We start from the raw sequence: 26,320 nt of genomic DNA, 5'->3' as shown, positions 1-26,320 counted from the left end.
TAAAACATCCTTAAATTTCTGATACTCTAAAGTTTCTTTGAGAATTGGGGATGAGTATAAAAATGTTTTTGATTTCCAATTAATTTACTTCTCAACAATATTAATAATTGAAGGTCAGTCCAGTTTGCTATTTCCCTAAGTTTTTCAACAAAAGAAAAGAAAGACAGCACATCATGATTCCTCACCCGAAAACTGAGGAAACACCTGTTGTGGGTTCACTGTACGAAAAAATTCACTATCTGACATTCTCGAACTAGATGAAACTGCCATATTAATATATCAGCTACAAACTTAAATTTAAAAATCTGAATCCAAAAATAACTTCTTTCTTTGCCTGATTCTGGTTCACAACCTGCTCACTGTGATTCACTTAATTTTACTATTAAGGTTTTAAGGATTACTTCTTCCACAATAGCACAAAAAAATTTAATTACTCAATTTACGCTAGTGAGTTCACATCCTGTCGGCTGTGCCATTTTGTTGTGTCGTACATCCTGGCTTTGAATCCGCCATCTTGTTGGAACGTTATTCTTATTTAATTTATCCGTTTTTTCTTAATTAATTGTTGGTTGATTACTGATCCAAATATAGAGAAATTTATATTATCCTGCGCTACCCTATATTCAGATTAGTCTATATAATATAGTGGAATCAATCATCAACTAACTTTTGCAATCTCACTTTTCTACAGGCTGAGGTTAATATTATTATTTAAGGCTTCTGCAAGGTCCGATAAACTTTATGAGCGGTGCAATGAAAGAGAATCAGGCAAACACCAAATTGAAATCAATAAAACAAAACATTTAATGCAGGGTTATATAACATGTACATTGAAGTATAACTTTGAAAACAAGATAATGCAAATCAACTTAGTTCAAATACTCATAACAAACATAAAACATTAGGCATCAGACATCCAGCTGTCAATTCTATATTCTTCCGAATAATTAAAAATGGTTCACACAATTCAATGTTACAGAATCTTACAGTAAATATTCTTAAGGTAGAATTCTCTAATTCTCTCTTAGTCAACAAACACTTAATTCAATTATGAGGCAGTTATCACTTCAAGGAGGGAAAAACTTTAAAGCTCCATACTTTGGCTATTTTTAGTAGAATGCCACAGTTAATGTTAAGATATATCAGGTGGATCTAACTCTTATTTCTTCACGCTGAAATATAAAAAAAATGGACTGCTCTTAACGGGTTACATCTTTTACACATTGGATTCACTATAGGCACACTTAAACATGTAACTAACTATCACTCTTTGAAGTAACACTATTCCAAAGAAATCTTCACTATAATAACTGAAATATTTAAAATAGAGCTTCACAAGTCTTGATGCACTAATTTTAGGTAATCTACTTATTCATTGTTGTCTTCTATGCATTAAATTCAGCTTTGCACTGTTCTTCCTCAAAACAATTGGAATTCCGTATAAATATTCCTAATTGCCTATTAATTTCCCAGTCCTTTCTTAATTTATTTATGCCATTTCTGAATCCGTTACTGTCCCCCCGTTACTTTACTCCTTCTGTCCTGAATGCTTCTCCAACAGAATTCTACATATTTACATTCTCTTGCAGAAATACTAATAAAAAAAATATATCACAGTTCACATAGGGTACATTAAACTTGCATGTATACAGTTTCTTACAATATAATTATAGGAATAAATTAAACAAATTGAATGACATTTTAATACAGACTCCTTTCATTACTAATACATATTCTAGATTAAATAATTAAACAATAATAAATGGGGTGCTTAAGGGTAAAAGCTGTATAACTGAGAGGAGACCTCCACATAGCCTTTAAAGGAATGCAGAGAACCGACCAGGGCTTCTGACCCAATGTCCAATCCTCACCTTCTCGTGGTGCACGCTGTTGGGTATCTACTTTGATACTGAACGAACGAGGATGGGCTGGCAATTTGGGATTTAGCCGACCAAATTGTATTCTTATTGGTTAAACCAATATAAAAAAGGATGGTACAACATGACAAAATTTCATGCCGGGGGCGTCGCCCGGTTAAACAAGGCCCCCATTGTTTTCGCCAGGGAACCAGGGCGAACAGCAAAAAGTCAGCTACTGGAACAAATTTGAAAACAAACCCCAACTCAACATCACCAGAGTTAAAGATCGGTACTATCAACGTAAGAAGCCTGAATGGCAAAGAAATGGAGCTAGCTGAGGAATTAGATAAGTACTAGATCGACATAATAGGGGTGACTGAAACAAAAAAGACCAAAACTGGTGAGATCTTTCTGAGCAATAAATGCAAAATGTTATATTCAGGCAATGAAAACCAAGGAAAAGAAGGAGTAGCCATAGTATTCAACACAAAATACGAGGCTAATCTTCTTGAATGGCAGTCAGTCTCAAGTAGAGTAATGTGGGCAAATATGAGAATGGGGAACTGGACAATGAGACTTATTTGTGCCTATGGTCCCACAGAAGGTTCTACTAAGGTAGAAGTGGAGGAATTTTTTGACGCTTTAGAAAAAGCAACTGACACAATGAAAAAGGAAAAGTTGGTCCTTGTTGGGGATCTAAATAGCAGAGTAGGAAATGATTGTGAGACATACAAAAATATTTTGGGAAAATTTGGAGAAAAGAGCAAAGCTAATAATAATGGCAAATATCTGTTGGATTTCTGCTCAGGACATGGACTGGTTATTACTAACACCATGTTCCCACATAAAAATGTGCACAAATTCACATGGAGAAAAGAGGCAAGGAATAAGAAAAGTCTCATTGACTATGTTATTGTTGATAGTGATGTTTTCTCCCTGATGCAGGACACCAGAGTGTATAGAGGATTTGAAATTGGAAGTGATCACTATTTAGTCTTGAGCAGGATAAAATTGAATTTCATATTGAAAAGAATAACATGTAAGAAAGTTTTAAAGCGAATAAAAGTTGAGCAGCTCTCAGATGTGAACTGTAGACTAAAATACAGAAAGATTATTGAAAAGAAAATGAAAGAGTTTGAGAACAGGAATCAAACCTTGGAGATTCAGTGACAAACTGAATCTCCAAGGTTTCATGTCACCTTTATCATCTGAGAGATGATAAAGGTGACATGAAAACAGGAGAAAAAGATATCCTTGAAGTATGGAGTAATTACTTTGAAAAACTGCTAAATGAAACAAGCAGTGATGACAGCACAGTGGTAAAAAATACTGACCAGGCAGGCAGTCAGGAATACATATCCATACTTGAAGTAGAAAAAGCCATCAAAGGCTTGAAATGTGGAAAGGCAGCAGGAGTAGATGATATTCGACCAGAAATGCTGAAGTATGGTGGTATAAAAGTCTTACAGTGGCTGCACTGCATAGTTCAGAAAGCCTGGACAGAGGGATGAATTCCCGATGATTGGAGTAGAGCTCTCATAGTACCCATATATAAAAAGGGAAATAAAACTGAATGTGAGAATTACAGAGGTATTTCCCTACTGAGTGTTCCTGGGAAGATCTATGCAAGTATACTTGAGAAACGGTTGAGAAGAATTGTGGAAGAACAGCTTGGTGAAGAACAAGCTGGATTCAGGCCAAATAGAGGCTGTCAGGATCAGATCTTCACTTTACGACAAATAATCGAGAAATGGGAATATAACAAAGATCTGTATTTAAGTTTTGTCGATTTGGAAAAGGCATATGACAAGGTGCCAAGAGAGAAGCTATTCAATACGCTGCAGCTATATGGTGTCAATGGGGCATTATATCAAGCAATACTTAGTCTTTATTTGAGTTGTAAGTCAGCAGTTAGAATTGAAGGAAGTACAGGAAGATGGTTTAATGTTAAATCTGGTGTGAGACAAGGATGTACATTATCCCCTCTGTTATTCATTATCTATATGGATCACATTATGAAGGAAAGTGGTATTAAACCTGATATCAAAATTGGAGATGTTAACGTCAGCTCTTTGCTTTATGCGGATGATGTTATACTTCTAAATAAATCCGCTACAAGTCTGGAAGATTCTCTGACTAAATTGAATAGCTGTTGTAATAGATATGGTATGAACGTCAGCAAAAGACAAAGACAATGAAAATAAAAAGACAAAGACAATGAAAATAGGCAGAATCATTGAAAATGTCGACTGTGTTGTGAATGGAGAACCTGTGGAACAAGTTAAACATTTCAGCTACTTAGGCATGATTTTTACTGAAGACGGTAAATTAAATATAGAAATAGACAACAGAATCAGCAAAGCTGGTATGGTGGGAAGTCAATTGAATGAATTCATATGGAATAAGAGAGAAATTAGTCAGAACACTAAATTAGCTGTATACAAGACAGTGTTCAAACCAGTTTTAACTTATGGATCTGAGAGCTGGGTCAGAAGTAAAACACTTGACCAAAGACTAGAGACCACTGATATGAGAGTCCTGAGAAAGATTAGAGGCGTGAACAGATGGCATCAATGGCAATATCATATTAAAAATGAGGATATTAGGAAAGAACTTGACATTGTTAGCATCCAGGAATGCATTAGCAGAGCTAATCTCAGGTGGTCTGGTCACTTAAATAGAATGGGAGAGGAAAGATTAGCAAAACAAGTGTTCTCTGCCAGGTTGGCAGGAAAACGACCCAGAGGAAGACCAAGATATAGGTGGATTGATACGGTACAAAGTGCCTTAGACGATAGAAATATAAGATCTGATAATGTTGGAGTCTTGACAAGTAACAGACTGATTTGGAGGAAAATTGTAGATAGGAAGTTAGTAATGATGTAATTTTTTCATTGGTTAGTGCAACCTTGCCAAAAGTTATAGCATTAGTGAGACTTGGCTAACCTCAGATGATGTAGTTATGGGGATTGAATGTGAAGGATTTTCAGGGAAGATATGATGAGGGAAGGGGTACTGCTGATGACAGTAGATGAATTGCAGCCAAAAAGAATAGGAGTTAGGTGGGAGGATGGCTATTCCTTTGAAGCAGTCTCACGTGAGATCCAGGCCAGTAAGACATAATATACAATTGTTTGTTGCTATAGGCCAGGAAGTTCCATGGATGATTTGGAACACATGTATTGGCAACTTGGTACTATGACAAGTTAGTGCAGGTTGAGTGATAATTATGGGGGACTTCAACTAGGAAGATATGAAAATATGAAGACTAGAAGGAAGAAAGATCACATAGCAGGAAGGAAATGGAATTTATTCACCTACTGAGAGATAATTACTTGAGGCAGCATGTGAGGGATGGAAATAACAGTCTGAGAGTATTGGACCTTGTCATAGGATCAGAAGAGCTATCCATAACCAAGGTGGCCACATTGCCTCCAATTCTAAGGAGACCATAGAAAAGCCTAAAGCATTCTTTCATTAGGTGGCATTAAGAGGAAGAATCACTACGGAAGATTAACCTAATGAGTGATGATGATGGTCACGAGGTGACAAGCAGATAAAATAGTTGAGTTACTAAATGACCACTTAGCAAGGGTATATCATCCAAGCGAGGTTACTGCTTTTACATATGTTACAGACATTAATGTAGAAATAAAAGTGGATGAATTGAAAATTCTTAGGACATTGCAGAATCTCAATGTAAACACAGCTGTGGGATTAAATGGGATATCAGCTTGAGTTTTGCAAGAATGTGCAAGGGAACTGACAATGCCTCTTACTAAAATAAAAGAGATGAGACAAATTCTCATCTCTTTTATTTTTCCAAGGGAGTGGAAAGAGGGCAAAAATATATTTCCTTGCATAAGGGAGGTTCTACGACTGCAGTTGCAAATTATAGACCAATCAGTATCTTAGGTATGGTGGTAAATGTACTCTAAAAAATTGGTCAAAAAGAGAATTCAAGAATGGGTGGATAAAGATATGATTCTGTTTGAGGGGGCAACATGGCTTTGTGAAGGACAGGTCATGCCTTAGTAATTTACTAACTTTTTATAATAGAATAATAGGTGATTTGGATAAAGGAAATGGATACACAATGATTCTGCTGGTTTTGCAAAGACATTTGACAGAATACCATGTGGAACTCTGTTATGCAAATTAAAACAAATGGGGATGGATATGACAATGCTTATGTGGATAAGAGGGTGGCTGCTAAACAGATATCAAAAAGTGGTATATGGAGGGGCAGAATGGAGGTAAAAACAAGTGACTAGTGGTGTCCTGCAAGGTTCAGTGCTGAAGCCACTAATGTTTAATTTGTACATAAATGATGTAGGTAATCACTTGAAAAGAAATATTCAGTTGTTTGCTGATGATGCAAAATTAGTTACAGTAATAGTTAATCAAGGTGATGTGGAGAGCTTGCAGAATGATTTAAATAGGCTGTCAGTATGGTTAAAAGATAATGGGTATCAGTTTAATGTGGAGAAATGTAAAGTTATGCATTTTGGGATAAATAGATTACAAGCTGTGTACCACATTGATTGTACTGTACTCCAAGAAATAGATGAAGCTACAGATTTAGGGGTGGTGGTGGTAGACTTAGAGGACATATTTCTGTTATTAAGGTAGCCCATAAGATTACTTGGCTATTGAAGAACACATTAACAAGTAGAGAGAGGAGCATGTTGTTATTCCTCTAAGGCCTTGATATGTCCACATCTGGATTACTGTGCTTAGGTCTGGCCTCCTGGTTTCTTAGAGATTAGGAGGCACTGGAGAAGATACAGAGGCGAGTGGCCAAGATGGTGAATGGTCTAGGGAATATTCCCTATGAGGATAGATTGAGGGTGTATGGATTGCAGAAGTTGGCTGATAGGAAGAAAAGAGGGATGATAGAAACATTTAGGTTACTTAAAGGGTTTTATAGGATTGAGTCAAGGGGAAATATTTTAGCACTTGGCTGGAGGTGCCAAAACAAGTGGGGGGGAGGGGGTCATCCCTGGAAGTTGAATAAAGGTGTGGTTCGTAGGGTTGTGAGGACCAAATTTTTTGCTTGGAGAGTTGTGAATGTGTGTGAAAGTTGTGTGTGTGTGTGTGTGTGTGTTTTGTCTGTTGATGGGTTCAAGGAAGGGTATAGTAGGTTGTGTGGATAGATTGTTTGCGTCTCCCACAACGAGTCTTTAGACTTCATGGAGGTGCCTGTACAATAATAATAATAACAAGGCCTCCGTAGCTCAGTTGGTATGGACAAAGCCCTTTGGTTGGAAAGACCTGGATTTGATTCTTGTTTATGACGTGAAGAACTTTTATATGGTCTCTTTCAACTAAAGGTGAGTTAACCAGTCTCATACAGAGGTGGAGGGTTTTTTTCTCCTAGTAACTCAGGTTTTTCATCCCTCAAAACAGGCAAACCAGTCCCATGAACACACACACACACACACACACACACGGATACAGTCATAAAATATACTATGGCAAGGAAGGCAACGGGAAACCACCTTGCTAATAATCATCTCCCTAGTATGCAGCATATAGCTACCCCCACCAGCCGTACGGCTGAAGGAATAGGATAATAATAATAACAAGTTTTCTGCTGTATTCCCTATGAGCACAAGGTCACTTACTTGCCAGGAATTTGTGATATGCTTTCTTCTCTTCATTCCATCTTTCACTTCCTGAATCCACCATGGAGTTTTGATTTTTTCTGTCCTTGCAGATTACCTCAGTACACATCTCTCTGGCTGAATCAGTCAAAGTTTTCTTTAGGATTTGTCACTGAATCTCTAACATTTGGTTCTTGTTTTCGAACTCTTTCAGTTTTTCTTGAATAATGTTAGTGTATTTGAGTCTACAGTTCACGCTTGATAGCAGTTGAAATTTGATTTGTTTCAAAACTTTCTTATACACCCTTCTTTTCAATATGAAGTTCAGTTTTATCCTGCTCAACACTAAATGGTGATCAGTTTCTATTTCAAATCCTCTGTATACTCTTGTGTCCTGAACCAGTAGGAAAACATAACTGTCGACAATAACGTAGTCAATGTGACTTTTCATATTCCTTGCATCTTCTCTCCATGTTAATTTGTGCACATTTTTATGTTGGAATATGGTGTCAGTAATGACTAGTCCATATCCCGGAATTCTAGCAGGTACTTACCATCATTATTAGCTTTGCTCTTTTCTCCAAATTTTCCCAAAATATTCTTATATGTCTGGTAAACATTTCCTACTCTGCTGTTTAGATCTCTAACAAGGGCCAACTCTTCCTTTTTCATTGTCAGCTACCTTCTCTAATAACTCAAAAAATGTCTCCGCTTCTTCCTTATAGTCCCACCTTCTATGAGACTATAAGCACAAATAAGTCTCATTGTCCAGTCCCCATTCTGATATTAGCCCACATCACTCTAATTGATATTGCCTACCATTTGGGAAGATATTATCTTCATATATAATCTTCATGGTGTATTATAACTTATTATTTAATAAAACACGTTGCAATAATTATGGCACCTGTACGAAGGAAAATGGCGGCCAGTAATGATGGTTCGCCGTCTTTATCAAAGAACGGTAGTATAAAAGAAATGAGTCAGTGTACTAGCTGTGAAATGTACGCTTTGCGGAGTATGGTTGGAGTGTGGATAGATGATAATAAAGGATTGAATGTGTGTAGAAAATGTAGGGAGAATGAGGAATTGAAGGGTATTTCGGATCGTGAGTGTGATATTTTTGTCAAACTTCAGAATGAAGAAAATAGCGATATGACAAGAAATGGCAAGGTTGTACATGAGAATTATGAGAGTGTGAATGTAGAAAGTGTGAATGATAGTATTAATGGTTTCTCAGAGAATAAAAAAGATGAGATAGATGCATTGAGTGAGATCGCGTTGTTGAATGGTGCGATAGAAAGGGCAAACAGCAGCTAGAGTGCATGAACAAAAGTCGACGGAATGAACCAACCAATAATAAAAGGTATGATAGGAAAAATAGGCGTATGAATGTGAACATGAACAAAATGAAGGATAGAGTGCTGTATGGAGACTCGTTAGTACGAGGTGTGTTAGTAGAGGATTTGACAAAATCGTACCAACCTGGTGCGACCATAAAGGATGTAACTGAGTCTATTAGAGAGCAAAAGGAAAGGGTGAAAGAAATGATTGTTGTGGCAGGTACGAATGATTTGAAAGGAGATAAAATGGAAATGATAGAAGACCTGAATGAATTGTTTGAGGTAGCAAAAGAAAAGAGTGAGAGAGTTAGAATGATTAGTCTTTTGCCACGGTATGACAGTGAATTGTTTAAAAGGAGGGCCATAATTGCGAATGACTTTATGCGTGGGTTATGTATGACGAGTGGTGTGGAATTTGTGGACGTGTGGAGTGAGTTTGATGGGCGAAAGGATCTATATAAGATGGATGGCTTGCATTTGAATGGTTATGGTGTAAGAAGACTTGAGAAAGTGTTGCTGAATGTAGTGGATGTGCAAATTCAGGGAAACTAGATTTGTTAAGGGGGGGGGGAGTAGATATACAGTCCTTAGGGAGGCAGTTGAGTGTAAGAATGAATATAATATGCTAGAGCAAATAAGGACAACAAACCAGAGTGGGATAGTTAATATAAGGCATCAAGGTAGGGTTGGGGCTAATGGGGATCTTAAATTCATGTACACATAATACTAGGAATATTAGGAACAAGAAGGAAGAGTTTTTGGCCATGGTTGGCACTTCCAGACCACAGGTTATTGGTATTAGTGAAACATGGCTGACTGTAGATGATATAACTAGTGGGATTGAATGTGATGGGTATAGTGTGTTCAGGAATGACAGAGAGAATAAAATGGGGGGAGGAGTATTGTTGATGATAGCTGATGATCTACAGCCAAGGAGAGTAGAAGTTGAATTGCAGGATAGAGAAAAGAGCACATTTGAGGCCATTTGGTGTGAGATTGTGGCTAGCAGAACTAAATATACAATTGGGTGCTGCTATAGACCAGGTGATGGAAAAGATGGTGGTGACAGTATGCACAAGCAAATAGAAGAAATGAGTGGAAGGAGGGTGATTATTATGGTAGATTTCAACTATGGTCGCATTGATTGGAGTGAGGAGAGGACACACGGAGGAAGGAATTGGATTTTATGCGGTTATTAAGGGATAACTATCTGCGACAGCATGTAATGGAAAATACTAGAGGTCAGAGAGTGCTTGACCTAGTAATTACATCTGAGGATTTGGCTGTAACAAATATGACCACATTGCCACCAATCGGTGAGAGTGATCATAGGGTCTTGACTTGGGAGGTGGCTAAAGGTGTAGAATTTTCAATTAAGACAGGGTACATGTGGAATTATCGGGTTGGAAAGTATGACAAGCTTAGGAGTTTGATTGGCTCAGTGCCATGGCATGTAAAACTGCAAGGACTGGATGATGATAGTGCATGGGAGACGGTTAAGAAGAGTCTGCAGGAGGCAATGGCTGACTGTATACCTAGAGTCAGAATAATAAATCAAGTAGGGGTTAAATGGATGAATAACACCATTAAGCTTGAGCTGCAAAAAAAGAAACAACTATGGAGGGAATTTAAGGAGAAAGGTGACCGGCAGGCACATGAACGGTATAAAGCGCAGGCCAGAAGGGTGACGAGTGTAGTAAGAAAAGCAAAAAAGGATTACGAAAGAACATTGGCCATGCAGGCTAAAGAGAATCCTAAACAGTTTTTTAGATATGTAGCAAGTAAAAGGAAAAATGTACATGGCAGAATGATTTTAAAGAATGCCGATGGTAGGGAGGTAACTGAATCAGTTGAGATAGCTGAGTTACTGAGTGAGCACTTTGCAAGAATATATCATCCAGGTGGTGACATTGCAGAAACGAATAAACCAGTAGATTATACGGGAATTGTGGTGAATGAAGTAGAGGTGAGTAGTCTATTGCATAACCTCAATGTCAATACATCTGTGGGATTGGATGGTATACCAGCTCGTGTAGTACGAGAAGCAGCTAAAGAATTGTCAGTACCCTTGACCATTTTGTTTAATTTGAGTCTCGGGTCTGGGTTAGTCCCGAGCGGGTGGAAGGAGGGGAAAATAGTTCCACTGCATAAAGGAGGTTCCAAGACTGCTGTTGTAAATTACCGACCGATTAGCATATCAGGAATCATTGTCAAGGTCTTAGAGAAATTAGTCAAGAAAAGAATACAGGATTGGATAGATGAAAATGGGATATTTTATGGGGGACAACATGGTTTTGTGAAGGGTAGATCATGCCTCAGTAACTTGCTCATGTTTTATAACACAGTGACGGCTGAACTGGATAGGGGTAATGGGTTTACAGTGATACTACTGGACCTTGCCAAGGCCTTTGACAGGATACCACATGGAACCCTAATCAGTAAACTGGAGCAGATGGGGATAGATATAGGGTTGGTAAGATGGATAGGAGGGTGGTTGAAGGAGAGATACCAGAGAGTGGTTTATTCAGGAGTGGAGTCTGAAAGACGGCTTGTGATTAGAGGAGTGCCACAGGCCTCTGTTCTTGGACCACTGCTTTTCAATTTGTTCTTCAATGATATTGGAAAGGATTTGAGAGGAAGTGTTCACTTGTTTGCTGATGATGCAAAGTTGGGTAGAGCAATTATGAGTGCACAGGATGTCAAAATTTTACAGGATGATTTGAATAGTTTGGAGGACTGGGCTAGGAAAAATGGATGTCAGTTTAATGTGGCAAAGTGTAAGGTTATGCACTTTGGGGTGAAAAGAACAGCAGCAGTATATCGCATTGGTGGAACCGTACTCCAGGAGATTGATGAGGCCAGGGATTTGGGAGTGCTGGTGGATAGGGAGTTGAAGTTTAGGGGGCACATTGCAAAAGTGACTAAAACAGCTCACCAAATCACTTGGCTTATAAAAAATACTTTAACATGCAGAGACAAACAAGTTGTTGTTCCTCTGTATCGAGCCTTGATAAGACCCCATCTGGACTTCTGTGCCCAGTTATGGGCACCAAAGTTTTTTCATGATGGGGAGGAAGTGGAGAGGGTCCAGAGAAGAGTGACCAAGATGATAGAAGGTCTGTGGAATGAACCTCATGAGAATAGGTTGAGTATTTGTGGGTTGCAGAAATTGGACGATAGGCGAAGGAGGGGTGATATGATTGAGACATTCAAAGTACTGAAGGGTTTTTATAAGATTGATCCAGAAGATATTTTTGAAAATATGACTGGTGGTGGGAGGACTAGGGGCCATGCATGGAAGCTGGGCAAGAGCATGGTTGACAAGGGTGTTAGAGCTAGTTTTTTACTTGGAGAGTGGTGAATGAGTGGAATAAGCTTTCAGAGTCTGTTGTGGGTGCTACGACCGTGAATGAGTTCAAGGCAAGATATGATAGATACTGTGTGAATGCTGAATAGTTGTTCCAGACATGATGTTAGGGCCTCCCTCGAATAGTCTGTCGACTCCTTGGAGTTTCCCGGAACAATAATAATAATAATAATAATAATAATAATATATCTTCATATCTTCAATAGAAGAGGAGAGGAGAGAATAGAAACAGTGGAAGAGATGGAATGAGAGAGAATTATGGGAATGATAGAAGAGGAGAGAATGGAAACAGTAGAAGAGAGGGAATGAGAGGAATGCAAGGGAGCACTGGAACCAGGAATAGAGTGATGTCAGGAAGGCAGGTTTGTAGGGGAGCACAGAGAGAAAGTCGTAGAGGAGAGAGAGAGAGTGATGCATGTGAGCAATCGAGGAACAGGGTGGTAAAGGGAGTGAAAAGTTAAGAGGGGTGAAAGGGGGTGGACGAGATGATTGTGATGGCAGCAACAAATCTCTTGAGAGATAATGTAAATTGGACAGCAAGAGTTATGAGATTCTTGCTTGAGGTTGTATGAAAGAAGACGCAGAGAGGAAAGATAGTGTGCGTGTTGCCTACATATGATAGTGACGAGCTGAGTAGAAGAACAGTAATATTGAATAACATAATAGCTAGAATGTGTCAGAAGAGAGGATTGGAATATGTGGATACTTGGACGGTGTTTGAGGACAGAGAGGAATTGTATGCGAGAGACCGCTTGCATTTGAATGAGGAGGACGTATGCATCTAGAGAGAGATTGCTGTTCTGTACGAGTCGGTGTGTCCCAGGGTGGATGGTAGCAGGGATGGCCTCTTTTGGGAATGGGTACTTGGAAGAAGGGGGACGACATCAGGTAATGCTGAGCCCAGTGGAGTCTGGAGGGGATAATGCTGGGTATAGAAACAATGGCATTTTTATGCTTTATGCTAATACCAGGAGTATCTGGAATAAAGGAGAAGAATTGGTGGTGCTGATAGCATCAGGCTGGCCAAAGATTATTGGGATCACTGAGACATGGTTGACAGAAGAGGATATAATAACAGGAATAGAAGTAGCAGGGTACAGCATTTTTTGGCAGGATAGGATGGGAAAGCTTGGTGGAGGAGTACTGCTTACCTCTAAGAGTGCAGGCTTTGGAAGGCAGTTACACTAATGATTTTGAAAGCATATGGTGTGAGATAGAGGTGGGCAAGACAGGATATTTAGTGGAGTGTTGCTACAGACCAAGGAGCACAGAGGATTGGGACCAGGAGATGTTTAGACAGTTCATCTTGGCAAGTGCAAGAAGAATGTTAGTTATGGGAGATGATTTTAACTACAACAGTATATATTGGGGAGAGGAAGATGCATGTAGTAAGGAAATGGAATTTCTAGAATTCTTGAGGGACAAATATCTTAGGCAACATGTAATAGAGGGAACAAGAGGTTCAAAAGTTTTGGATTTTCCATAGCATCAGAAGAGTTGATAATAACTGAGATGACATCTCTCCCACCAGTTGGAGAGAGTGACCATATGGTTTTGACTTGAAAGATGAATAGACATGCAGGAGTATCAAAGAGATGGGGAACATGTGTGGAATTATAAGGCAGGTGATTATAATAGTCTTAGATATCAACTTGGGGAAGTTTCATGGAGGGAGGAATTGGAAGGACGGGATATCATTAGTGCTTGTGAAATTGTGAAGGTATATTTGTTAGCAGCAATAGTAAGCTGTATTTCACGAGTGAAGAAGAGGACACAATTTGGTGTAAAGTGGATGACAAACAATATTAAACAGGAACTGCATGCAAAAAAGAGGCTATGGAAGAGATATAAGGAGACAGGTGAAGAGAAGATGCATGAAGAATATAAGACACAGGCCAGGAGAGTGACTAGTATGGTAAGGAGGTGAATCTATAATATGAGAAGAGATTGGCCCTAAGAACCAAAGAAAACCCTAGGGAATTTTTTAGCTATGTGGCCAATAGGAGGAGAAATGAGTGTAGAAGAATGACATTGTGTGATAAAAATGGAAATAGAGTGACTGATGCAGAGGACATAGTGGAATTGTTCAATGAACACTTTATTGGAGTATTTCACCCTGGAGGAGCAAATTTTAATACTTGAGGGATAGAACAGGTTTGAGGTTTAGAGGTGCAGGAGGAGAGTGTGTTCCAAATACTGAGTACTCTGGATGTCAGTAAAGCTGTGGGACCGGATGGTATTTCACCACGAGTTTTGAGAGAATGTGCTAAAGAACTGACAGCTCCTTTAACCTGGCTTTTCAATGAAAGTCTGGCTACGGGAAAGGTGCCCGTAGTCAGACTTCCAGGGAATGGAAGGAATTTAAGATAGTGCAATTGCATAAGGGCGGTAGCAGACTGGAAGTGTTTTATTATAGGCCAGTTTGTGTATCATCAGTAGTTGTTAAGATCTTGGTAAGGGACCATATACAGCATTGGGCAGATGAGAGTAATGTTATCTGTGAGAGTCAACATGGATTTGTGAAGGGGCGCTCTTGTTTTAGTAATATGCTAGCCTTTTATAATAAAGTTACAAGAGCAGTAGATGAGGGGAAAGGTATATACTGCCATTTTCTTGGACTTAACGAAGGCATTCGACAGTGTGCCACATGATAAGCTGATATTTAAGTTGCAGCACATGGGTTTGGTTGTCAGGTTGGTCAACTGGATTCAGGATTGGCTGCTCGATAGGTATCAGAGAGTTGTGTATGGTGGGGCAGTTTCAAGGAGGCAGAGAGTTACAAGTGGGGTCCCACAGGGCTCAGTACTGGGACCTATATTGTTTAACCTTTATATCAATGACATTGTCGTGGATTTCAGGAGGATATTCAGTTGTTTGCAGATGATGCAAAGCGGGGAAGGGTTATTAGTAATAATGCAGATGTGGTAGCTCTGCAAGAGGATTTGAATAAGCTACACAGATGGGCAAATAAATGTAAGGTCTTAAGGTTTGGGACACATCAATGGGATGCTGCATACTATATTGGAGGAGCTATACTGGAGGAAGTAGGGGAGAGAAGAGATCTGGGGTTGATGAATTGATAGAAGCCTGAAATTTAGGGGACATGTTGCAAAGGTGGTGAAGGTAACACAGAGGATTGCTGCAATAATGAGAATGACTCTGATCAGAGATAAAACAGTTATCATTCCATTGTATAAGACCCTGATCAGACCACACTTAGACTATTGTTCTCAGATTTGGTCCTCAGGATTTGAAGATGATAAATTAACTGTGGAAAGGGTACAAAGGCAGATAACAAAGATGATTTCAGGACTGTACAATGTTAGTTATGAGGATCATTTGAAGGAATGTGGACTGCAGGGTTTGGTGGATATAAGAAGGAGAGGTGATATGATTGAGACTTTTAAACTGTTGAGAGGTGGTTACAGGGTTGACACTGGGGAATTCTTTTACTTGGTTGAACAGCAGGAAGGAGTGATGACAAGGGGCAATCCCTGGAATTTATGAAAGGAAACTGTGAGCAAGTGGGTGAGGAGTGGTTTCTTTGCATGGAGGGTGGTTGAACCATCGAATGCATTGCCTTATGGAGTGGTGAGAGCATGAACGGTCAATGAGTTTAAGGAGTGGTGTGATAGACATTTTGTTTCCTAGGAGGGACCTCCCACGATGAGTCGTGATCGACTGTGTTTCCTAGGAAAGACCTCCTGCGATGGGTCTTTTGACTCCATGGAGGTCTGAATAATAATAATAATAATATTCAGTGTTTAATATTATATCTGCTCCTTCTTTTCTCTAATTGTTATTTCCTGAATATAACATCTTGTATTTGTTGTTTAGAAAGATCTCACCTGTTTTTGTCTTGTTTGTTTCGGTAACACCTATTATGTTGATCTGTTCTTATCCAGTTCTTCTGCTAGTTCCATTTCTTTTCCATTGATCTTGATCTCTGCTGATGTTGAGTTAGGGTTCGAATTTGTTCTAGTAGCTGACGTTTTGCTGTATGACCTGGTTCCCTGACAAAAACAAGCAGGGGGGGGGCCCTGTTTAACTGGGCAACACCCTAGATTGCTAGCCCATCCTCGTTCATTGAATATCCAGGCAGATACCAACAGGGTGCCCCATGTGAAGATAAGGATTGGACATTAGTCCAGAAGCCCTGTTCGGTTCTCCTCATTCCCCAAAAGGCTATGTGGAGGTCTTCTTCTAGTTATAAAGTCTTAACCCTTAAAGCACCCCAGTGACCACATTTCTGACCCAAATGATAGTGGAGTGATGATATCAGATTTGCAGGAGTGACATGGAAAAGGAAAGCCATTGACAGACAATTTCAGAGTAATCTTGGAAAGGTCTTTATTTAGCAGTGGATTGACAGTGGCTGATGATATATTGCAGAGCAATATTGTATATGCCCATGTGCTGCATGTAGTATCTATGGTATATAGCAGGCCTGCACAACTTGATTGTCTTTGAGGGCCAAACTCAACTTGGACCATCTGACCAAGGGCCAGATCATTTCGGACGTTGAATCTTAGACTAGTGCACTGCAGCTAAACTTAAGTAAATTTGTTAGTAGGTCTACAGTAAATACTAATTAATATGCATATTTAAATATTTTAGAGAGTTATGATTAAAATTATAATCAAAATTATTTACAAACAGATATAGCTGCAAAATTTCTCAATAAACCACTTAAACATAAACACAAAGTTTACTAATAATTTCACTGAGAATATCACACTTATTCTCAATGAAATATCAGTGACTATTGCATTTCTTTGTTGTCCCTATTTTATCAAAGTTTGGTGTCTTGTTTGAAGTGGCCATTCTTAATATGGCCTCTAAATTGATATCACGCAAAGATGAACGCTGTTTGGTTTTGTTCAAGTTCATGACTGAAAATGTTTGTTCACAAGTATATGTGCTCACTAACCTACAAAATACCTGGTATGCAGTATCCAACAAACTTTTAAATTTATCCTGATCCAGAATAGAATAAAACTCTTGTAAAATACTCTCCCCGATAGTTTTCAGAACACTGGAGATCAATAACTTCCATCTGGAGTTCGACAGGTAGATTTCCTGCTTCGACAGAAAACAAATCCTCAATCACTTTTATGCAGACTTCATCTTCATTACTCAATCATTCTTTTCTGAAACTCCTCACTTAGATGTGATATGTGCTTCTTGTATTTTTCACCCACCATTGAATGATATTCTGATTGAATATTTTGTCGACAAGTTAAGAAATGCGACATATCCCCCTTAGCAAGTTGATTTTCAAACAAACTTAATTTCATTTTGAATGCCTTTATAAGAGACATTAACTGAAAAATAAACTTATTTTTTCCTTGAAGCTGTAAGTAAAGGTCATTCAAGTGACCCAAAATGTCACACAAGAAAAATAAATCTTGATTCCATTCTTCATCCATTATTTCTGGGAATTTTTCCATATCTTCTTGAGATTCCAAAAATTCAACTAGTTCATTTTTAAGAGCAACAAAGCATGTCAAAACTTTACCACAGTTCAACCAACATACATCAGTGTGGTATGGTAGATCCTCGTACTTGGCATCATTTTCTTCTTGAAACGCCTGAAGCATTCTGTGTTTCAAACCCGAGCTCGAATATAGTTGACCAGAGCAAATTCTACTTTAATCACATGATCAAACTGCAAAACTTTTAAACATAACACTTGCTGATGAATTAGGCAGTGAAAGTTTGTCAATGGTTTACCTGCATAATGTTCAATAAATGTTACAGTACCAACATTTTTTCCACGCATAGATGGGGCACGCATCAGTGCAAACTGCTACTAAATTCTTGAAATTTAAGGATCTTTACAATATCTTTACATTTTCTGCAATCTCCTTTCCTGTTGTTCTTCCTTTCATTGAACCCAAACCAGCAAGCTCCTCTGTCACCTCAAAATCTTATTAACGCCTCTTACATATATTAAAAGCTCTGCAGTATCTTTCACATCAGTGCTTTCATCCATAACAAGCAAATAATAGATAAATTCACTAGCTGATTTTTGCAGGTTATCTTTAAGATCGTTGGCAATATCAGCCACCCTGCACTGAATAGTCATACGGGACAAACTGATATTTTCAAAATTATTTTTCTTATCAGGACACAATTCGGAAACTGCAATCATCAGACACTTTTTTATTAACTCTCCCTCAGTAAATGAATTGCCAGCACAAAGTATTTCTTGTGATATTTTTAAGCTTACCTTTGTGGCAACTTCATTTGCAGATGTCACTTTTTTAAAGGCTTGTTGCTCACTGCTAAGGACCTTCAACCACTGCGCTGCTTTTATTTGCTTTTCACTTGCATCCAACTTGCCAAGGTTAGGATGTTTTGATTTAAAATGATGCCTCAGATTGTACTCTTTCGGCACAGTGATAGATTCCCGGCAAACAACGTAAGCATGCTAGACCATCTAGGATGGTATGTGCATCCACTGAACTCTACATCAGTGTTTCTCAAAGTGTGGTACGTGTACCTCGGGGATACGTGAAAGGTCTTCAGGGGGTCCATGGCAATTTTCGGCTATGCATCATTAACGCATAGAATATAAAATAAAATTCAATGTATCCATGAAGTTCGAGATCGTAAAACGTTCCTATTGTATCACTGAATAAGGTACAGAGACATCTGCAGACTGTGGAATATGTTTCTCAACAAACAGTGCAATTAGAGACAACTGGGATAAAAACAGCACCAGCTAATGAATCACATGTTCCCCTCCCACAGAAAATTCTGTATGACTCAAGCAAAACCATATGTTGCTGGTGCAACATATGGTTTTGTTTGAGTGAATGTGTTTCAGATATTATATAAGGAATTCGGTTGAAGAGAATTACATTTCAACTCAACTGTTGGCTTGTCTTTGTCGCTTAGTAGCATGATCTTTTGTTAATACCGCACAAATCATATGAACGCGGATGTCTGAAGTTTGAGAAACACTGCTCTACGTAACTGAAATGCTCTCACACACACACCGCAAGGAAGCAATAAAGAAATTGCATAACTTGGAACAGAGAAAATTTCCAGAAATGAAAATAATAAAATACTGAGTATCGGCATATAAGATGCACCCTGTTTTTCAGACCTATTTTCAAAGAAAAAAAGTGCATCTTATATGCCGGCAAATACAGTAATAATCCTGGATAGAAATTTTTTTGTTATCGTGAATTTTTATCTCAGATAGTTATCTAGATTGGTACAATTTATTTGTTCCTCTGAAGATATATTTTTAGGTTGGAGCAAAAAAAATCACGCTCAGAAAATAATGCTCTGTCTGAAAAACACACATGCATACATGTACAGAGCAGGTGGTATTTCACTAGCCAGTCGATGTAAACTTATTATTTGTAAAATTAGTGTGTGTTTATGTGTAAGAGTTGGAATAGAAGTTATGCATTTGTAGTGTTTGGAGCGTTTGGGCTTGTTTGTTTAAATTTGTTTACAAAATCATTAAACTTAGCACACTGATACAACATGGTAGTGATACGCAAGTCATTGTGTAGGTCTGTGCGAAAGGCAAATAACGTGCACAGTGTAGATTTCTCAAAGATGCTATGGTGACGTGAATGTAGTATCTATGCATGAGAAGATATTGCAGATGGAGAGATATGTGGAGAGACTGAATAAGAGAAAGAATGAGTGTGGGTATGTAGGAAGTGTGATATGCTAATGGACCATGAAGCTTGCTTAAATATGAGTTTAAATACAAGTAGGGAACATGGCATCGTAACTGACACAGCAGTTGCAGTTGAATATTGTGTGAATGTTCAGGGAGTATGTGTAAATGATAGCATGGAGAAAAGCTTATAGATATGTATGATTGACAGTAAAGCAGGAGATAATTTATACAGCATTAAAAAAACAGAGTGAAATTAATGATAAAGTATGCAATAATGATGCCGAAAAACAAAGTACAGTTAACAGTAAGGTGACGAGCGGGACTGACGACAAACAAGTGTGTGTAACTGGCAATAAAATATTGAGAGTGAGTAATAGTGATAAAAGGATGCAAGATTTGAAAGCTGAGTTGGTGAAGATGAGGCAGATGAAGAGCGAAATGAAGATAATTGTAGATATGTATGGAAGAGTGATGAAGATGAAAACAATATGAAAATGGTAACAAAAGATGTGCAAATAGCATTATATGACAATTTGATTATTAGAAGTGGACTAAACGAGAAGATGCACAAGATCTGTTTTCCTGGAGTAAAATGAATATAGTGATTGAGGCATTGGAATATAAGCAGTAAGCGAGCAAAGGAGTTGGTAGTGGTAATAAGGACAAATGACTTGACTGGGAACAAGGAGAATGTGAGATTGGATATCAGGAGGTGTTGAGAAGGATAAAAGATAATAGCTGTAATAGGAAAGGTAGTCACTGGCCCAGACATGACAGTGATGAGATGAGGTAGAGAGCAAGAATTATGAATGATATATTAGCAGAAATGTGTGTAGAGAAAGAAGTGCAGTTTGTTAATGTGTGGAATGAGCTTACAGGAAGAATTGGACTGTATAAGAGTAATGGACTGCATTTGAATGGTTTTGGTGCGAGTCATTTGGAGAGACTGCTTCCACTGCTGGAAGGAAGAGTAATGAGTGCATAGAATGAATCTGAGCAATTAAGAAGCGATGTGAAAGAGTGGGAGAGTAAGGACAAAGAAATTGAAGTGGTGCTTATGAATGAAGAAGTGGGAAGCATGAGTGCAGAGAGAACAAGTGTGCAAGACAAACAAGGAAATGGAAAGACTCAGGGTGAACAGAGAAACACAACATGCAAAAGGTTGATGCTCCAAGAGGATGTGAATTTTTGTAGACAAAAAGGGAAGAGGATACCCTGGGATGTAGGGAAAACACTGGGATTTGAAGAGGGTCCTGGGACGAGTAAGAAGAAAAAGAAATGGCTCAAAGGAAGTATGGAGAAGTTGCATGTAATAAGTGGTATAGTATGCCCACACTTTAGAGAGCTTTGCTTGGAGACTTGCCAAGAATAGTCGATTCATCCTGAAGGGGGAGAAAGAAATGAAGGACGTACGAATTGGTCACCACGTGAAATTATGTGCTTTATAGGTAAAATTTTCCAACTGTTATACAAGCAACATAGTAAATACTTCAAAAACTACAATGATTATAAAGAGAAGTTAATTTTCTGATGTGTAATAATAAACAACTCATCCCACAATACAGATCGATTACCCTATTATCGGAAGGGATTCTCCTTCTGTTGACATGCACAGAAGTGTCGAAGGGTCTCGAATCTGTGGGTGTACTATATCAGTAAAATTTTTATAGATCCAGGAATGAGCTGTTATGTTTGTATATGAATGCTAGAAGTATCAGAAACAAGAGAAATGAAATGGTTGCATTGATTGAGTTTGTTCACCCAAAAATTGTTGGCATAAGTGAGATGTGATTGGATGAGAATGACATCCTGACAGGAATAGAGATGGAAGGGTATGATGTATTTCATGAAGATAGAAAAGGTAAAAAGGGAGGTGGAGTGCTGATATAAAAAGAGTTATGTCCATGCAAGGTACAGATGCAAAGGAGAAATAATTGTAATGGTTTTGAGAGACAGTATGGTGTGAGATACGAGTGCTTAGAATGAAAAACTTTGTTCGATGTTGCTGTCGACCTGGTAATGTGAAGGGTAGTGACCATGAAATATATATAAGCAAATAGGAAAAGAGTGATTATTATGGATGATTTTAATTATGGCAATATAGATTGGAATAATGAGATAGCAACCTGATGTGCAGAAAATGACAATTACCTCAGCCAGTATGTAACAGAGGGCACACAAGGATTGAGAGTCTTGGATTTGATCCTCTCATAAGAGAATGTTATTATAAATGAGGTGTCAAATCTCCCTCCAGTTTGTGAGAGTGACCATGAAGTGATTACCTGGATGGTTGCTAGCCACGTGACGACTTCTGTGAGGCTAGGGTATATGTGAAACTACAATGCTGGTGATTATGAAAGCTCAGGAGATAGCTTGCAGCAGAATGCGGAGTTAGGTGGAAAGGAGATCAGTGTTGTTCTTGGATGATATTCAAGAACTATCTAGTAGAAGTAGTGTCTATATGTATTCCAAAGGTCAGAAGATGAAATAAGGTAGGTGTGAAATGGATGAATGAAGAGATTAAGCATGCAATACAGAGAAGGAAAAAAAGGCATTATGGAAGCAACATGAGGAGTGGTAATAATCAATTTCATAAGAAATACAAAGAACGTGCAAGGAGGGTGACTCGGTTGGTAACAGTAGCAAAAATTCATTATGAGCCAGAGTTAGCTAATGAAACAAAAAAAAAATAAAATAAAATAAAGTAAATAAAAAATCCCAGGAAGTTCTTTTGATAAGTAGCCAGCAAAAAAAAAAAAAAAGAATGATTATGGTAGGATGGCATTGATTGGAGAAAATGGTATAAAGACAACTGCTGCGAAGAATATAGTTAAGATATTTATTATTATTATATTATTATTATTATTATTTTGTGACACCTCCAAGGAGTCCAAAGATTCATTGAGGGAGGGCACCTACTCTACAACTCTCCATCTCTATCATTAACACCATCTGTGACTCACCACCACTAGTATTTTGTCTGTAAATTGCTTGTGTCCCAAAGGCTGTATGTGGGATGAAAAATCTGAGTTTCTAGGAGAAAAGAGAACCCCGCTACCTCCATATCAGATTGGCTACCTCACCTTCAATTGAAAAATTCCATATAAAGATTCCTACTGTCATGACAAAAATCGAACTTATGCTTTTTCCAATGAAAGGGTGCAATGTATTATTGTTCTTCCATTCTCACATAACCTCCCCTAAGTGCAGGTTTGCTAAAGGGAAGTCATGTTTTAGTAATCGACTTACTTATTACACTAATATGACAGGTACACTGGATGAAGAAGATGGATGTACAGTAGTAGATTTAGACTTTGCAAAGACTTTTGATAGATTACTGCATGTCAAGTTGATAGTCAAACTTGAGTGGATCGAGTTGGATATTAGACTACTGCATTGGATTGGAGATTGGCTGTCTGATAGATATCAACAATATCTGATAATCTGATAAATATCAGGGATCTGTTTAGGGCCATTGCTGTTTAACCTGCATGTTAATGATAATGGGAAAGATTTGATTGGGGACATACAGTTGTTTGGAGATGATGCAAAGTTAGGGCAAACTACGACGAGTAGAGCAGAACAGATGTTCTGGCCATAAAAAACTTGAATAGACTGGGTGAATGGTTCAAAGAGTGGGAATGTCAGTGCAATGTTGCAAAATGTAAGGTTTTAAAATTTGGAAAACAAAGATGGGATGTAGAATTTACTCTTGTTGGAGGTATGTTGTTGGAAGAAATCTTGAGGTGATGATGGATAAGGATCTGAAATTCAGAGGACAACACAACAAATTCTGGCAATTATACGGAGAACACACACACACACACACACACACACACACACACACACACACACACACACACACACACACACACACACACACACACACACACACACACTCACTAAAATTGTGGAAACCTTTTGGGAAAAAGTGTATTTTTGAGGTTTGATGGCTTATAACACCACCTTTTTTTGGTGTAATACCATAAAATTATATATCAATGGAAAGATAATTTAATCAAGAATTAATGCAACAAAGTTTGTTCAATTATCTGTATTCTATGAAACGTTATAGCTAAATAACCAGAACAAAGAAGCACAACTTGCTTAGGTCGATATGCAGTAGCTTTCCTTCATTTGAATGTAGCCAATGAGCACGAGTGTTTAGAGAGCCAATCAGGTGTCATCTTGTTTTGAGGTACTATTAAGTACCTCAAATAGTACTAAAATAGTAAAAGTGAACAAGGCTACAGTTATGCAGAAATTAGAAGAAAAATTGGTGGAAAACTTTACCAAAGGTGGCATTTCTAAATTCTTGTTATTATGTTGGAGGTTTAATGGATTTTTTACAACACTCAAAAAGAATTAAAATAGAATTTAATACTTCCTATATTTCATCCTAGTCACTAGGACATCTACGGGGATTACAAAGACAATTAATGTAACATGCACACAAAAACTTACAATACTAAGCCCAACCACATGGGTGACAATAAAGTCCTATCTAGGTAGAGCGCCCTCTAAGGGCAGTAGTAGGTGGCCTGGAATGTAAGGTGGGACCTCTGGTGATGACTGTTTCCCAAATCTTCGGAAGCTTAATGCAACCGTATTTGTTAAGATTTGGTTGGTTTCTGAGAGCTGCTGCTGCTTCTAAGAAAAGTCTCTCTTTCTTGAATTTGCTGTGGTGGAGCATGGTGGTTTTCTTCCATGATACTCTGTGGGTGGTGTCCAAAACATGGTCAGCTAAGCCTGAATGGCCATAGTTGTGTTTAACGATGTACGACTTGTGTTCCTCCAGGCGGATGGATGCTGATCTGCCTGTCTGTCCAAAGTACGCAAGCTTACAGGAACAGGGTACTTTGTAAACTCCAGGCAGAGAGAGAGGAGGGAGCTGATCTTTCGTAGAACGGATAAGGGTAGCAAGTTTGCGGTAGAGCTTATATGCTGTGTGTATGTTATACTTTTTTAGTATCTTGGCTATTTTTTCCGAAGTGCCACGGATGTAGGGTATGGTGATGGCATTTTTAAATTCTTGTTGATGAGAGGGACGGGGAATGGAGGAGGAATTGATTATTTTTTTGATGCTGTGTTCGCTGTAGCCATTGGAGAGGAAAGTTCTGTGTATGTGGTTAAGCTCAGTAGTGAGGGCGGTTCCACTGGAACAAAGATTGTGGGCTCTCTTGGTAAGGGTTTTAATGATGCCATATTGTTGTGAGGGGTGGTGGTGGGAGAGTTTGTGAATGTATCTGCCTGTGTGTGTGGGTTTTCTGTATACAGTGAAGGCAAGTGTATCATTAGGCAGGCGCGTGACTAAGGTGTCTAGGAAGGGTAAACAATTGTTCTTTTCCTTTTCCGTAGTAAACTGGATTCTTGGATGTAGGCTATTGAGATGACCGAGGAAGGAGTCTAACGTGTCTGGGCCATGAGGCCAAATAGAGAACACATCATCTACATATCTTAGCCAGATAGAAGGTTTGAGTGGGGCTGAGTCTATGGCTCGGTTTTCGAAATCTTCCATATAGAAATTGGCAAGGGGGAAGCCCATGGCGGTTCCCTCTATCTGCTTGTAGATTTTGTTATTCCAAGCGAAATACCCAGAGTTGATGGCGAAGGAAAAGAGATCTAAGATGTCAGAGGGAAAAACGTTTTCTAAGAGAGATAAAGTGTCAGTTAAGGGAATATTGGTAAACAAGGAGGAGATATCAAAGCTTACTAATATGTCTGTATTATTCAAGGTTAAATTTTCTGTGAGGGCTTTAAAGTGGGTCGAATTTTTTATATAGGAAGCTGAATTTCCGGTGAGGGGGGACAGAGAGTTGGCCAGCTGTTTAGACAGTCTGTAACAAGGTGCATTGGTGGCATCTACTATAGGCCTGAGTGGGGAATTAGGTTAGTGGATTTTTGGTAAACCGTATATTCGGGGGGGGGGAAGGGAGCGGAAAGGTTTAAGTTTTTTCGTGACGTCCGGGGGCCAAGGGATTACTTTTTTAAGTAAGATTTTTAATTTCTTAACTTGCGTTTTTGTGGGGTCGTGTTCTAGCGGGATGTAGGTAACGCGATCGCGGAGGATAATGTTCATTTTACGATTGTATTCGCTGGTATTAAGGACAACTCTGGCATTACCTTTATCCGCTCTGGTGATGACGATACTTTTTTCTTTGCGTAGTTTCTGGAGATCCATGCGTTGGGAATAAGATAAGTTACTTTTTGGAGGCGAAGAGTGAACGAGGATGTTGGCTACGTCGAGTCTGATGTTGTTGGCTACCTCCGACGGTAAGCGACCGATCCCCCATTCGACGTTAACCATTACATCGAGCACCGGCACTTCTTTCGGGGCGACGGCAAAATTACGGCCGAGGCAAAGGGCGCTGACGGCATCATCGTTGAACCTTTTGGACGAGAGAGTTATTACTGTATGGAGCGGTTGAATTTGTGGGTGTGGTTTGTCTTTAACCAGGTTGTTGTATTTCTTCACGTGTTTGTTTTTTATTTTCTGA

General features: G+C 38.7%; 1 protein-coding gene across 2 annotated transcripts in view; it reads left to right on the top strand.

The window, feature by feature from the left end:
* Window positions 1–26,320, top strand: part of LOC150104544 (ras GTPase-activating protein-binding protein 2-like) — a 284,999-nt gene that overhangs the window by 100,635 nt on the left and 158,044 nt on the right. The gene's annotated exons all lie outside the window — the stretch shown is intronic.

The sequence above is a fragment of the Typopeltis vanoorti genome, chromosome 7 (genome assembly GCF_054136105.1).
Source record: "Typopeltis vanoorti isolate ZY-2024b chromosome 7, IOZ_Tvanoo_1.0, whole genome shotgun sequence".
Lineage (NCBI taxonomy): Eukaryota > Metazoa > Arthropoda > Arachnida > Uropygi > Thelyphonidae > Typopeltis > Typopeltis vanoorti.
The sequence above is the reverse complement of the archived record's forward strand: the minus strand, read 5'-3'. Positions and strand labels throughout refer to the sequence as shown.